Raw genomic sequence first — 1874 nt, 5'->3', positions numbered from 1 at the left:
ATTAGAAAAATCTTGAAGACCAGGGCGCGCGTGTGTATGGCTCCAAAGTCCAAACACTCACGGAAGTAAAGTGCAATTCATGTAAAGTGCAATTCATGTAGTTCGATTCTTTCAGATAATATAGTTGGAATGTGAAAGTGCATCTAATAATATCATGGGTTTTGGACATTTAATGACAATACAAATAAAGGTCTAATAAGATTTGTGGATAATTTTAGTTTTTTATTAAGGTGAGAAGTGTATTTGGGAAAAAGGGACCTCCCAATTCAACACACAACAAAGTCTATGAAAAGAGCATAAATTTGGAAGCATCAATTATTTTGTATTTTAAAATTTCGGCTTGCTTAATATAACATCATAAAATAAATAAGGTTTGAAAACTAATCACTTACAAGTGTCTAAGTGTTCAAAAGTTTGTATCTAAAACTTGAACATGATAGAAGATGACCCTTTGTTTTGCAAAAACAAGTGCTACATGTCCTATGTCGAAAATTCTAGGGCTTGGCCATAAATTCAAACCCATCATTTTTGTTGTTTTTTATGATTCAGGGTTCATCGTTTATGTGACCTCAAAATTTGGTTGATGTTAAAGCTTCCTGGCAACCTTTTTCTCACTTAACCACTACTTGAGCTTGTTATTTTCAACGAATTGAAAATTTTGATATACATTAGATTTTTTTGTCTCTATCTGATATGAATGGAGTTGAGAATGGAGTATATATACCCCACCTGTCTTTTCATATTTCCTAGACACCACAACGATCTATAACAAAGTTAAACACATTTAAAGCTCTCTTTCTTTCTCTCACGCTTTTTGGAGATGAATTGAGAAGTGACTCAAGAGATTTCTTACTCTATAGTGAGTTTAGTGCTTCTTGAAGAGGATTTGATAAGTGATGTGAGGAAAGTGTTGTGGGCCTCGCCTATCTAGTTTTTTTGAATATCTGTGATAATTGTTGGTCTTGAATTTTGATTCGTTACTCTTAGATTTCTTACAAATTCTAGGTGGATAGATGTTGCCGTGAAAATCTCAATTTAAGTTATTGACCGAGGGAGGTGTACCAGTCGGAGAGGTCTAGACGTGTCTGTCGCTGTGCTTCCACGTGTTGTAGCGCCATCGCAACCCCAATCCCGATTCCCATTCCGAGCAAGCAACTGTTGACCGATAGGGTTAGAGAGAAGATCTGTTACGACAACTGTGGCTCCGAGGGTGATGGTTGAGAGAGAGGAAGGGTAACAACCATCACCACCAACGAATCAAAATGAAAACCTAGCGCTGATGGAGGTGTGGCAGGAGCAGAGGGGAAGGGAGGAGATGCTTGTCGTGAGACAGAAACTCAAGAGCACGCTTGGTGGGCACGCTCCATCTCTTTGGCGCCTAAGACCAACTCCAGCAACACCCTGTACTCGGCTACGCATTCGTATTCTGCACACCCGAAGCCACTATTCCGCCCTCCAGCAGACTCTGTAAACCACAGTGCAAAATGGATGTGCATTTTTCCATTTCGTATTCCTACGATGTCTCTCTCCTCTCTGCACAAGTTAAAACCGTGGCATTTAAAAAACGGGACCCAACTGTCATTGAGAGGGATGGGGATGCAGATATGGAGTATGTTGGATGACCGTGCAAATATATGGAGCCTGTTGTCACCTAAAATAAGGATGTGGAGAGTGATTCTGCTGGAGTTGGTCTAAGGAGGTATAAAAGGGGGGCTTAACACTATGTTATTTCTAATAGCTTAGTGGTTTAGAAATTTAAAAACTCATGTGAAGAGGAGGGCTTGCTATGGTGTAGGGCTCGAGCTACAACCTCCAGGAGCTTTGTAAAAGGTCGCATAGTCGGATATGTTCTTTAAGAAGTCACTTGTTTTGTG

This window comes from Zea mays, chromosome 9, assembly GCF_902167145.1.
Source record: "Zea mays cultivar B73 chromosome 9, Zm-B73-REFERENCE-NAM-5.0, whole genome shotgun sequence".
In the NCBI taxonomy this organism is placed as follows: Eukaryota; Viridiplantae; Streptophyta; class Magnoliopsida; order Poales; family Poaceae; genus Zea; species Zea mays.
Note: the sequence above shows the minus strand (reverse complement) of the source record.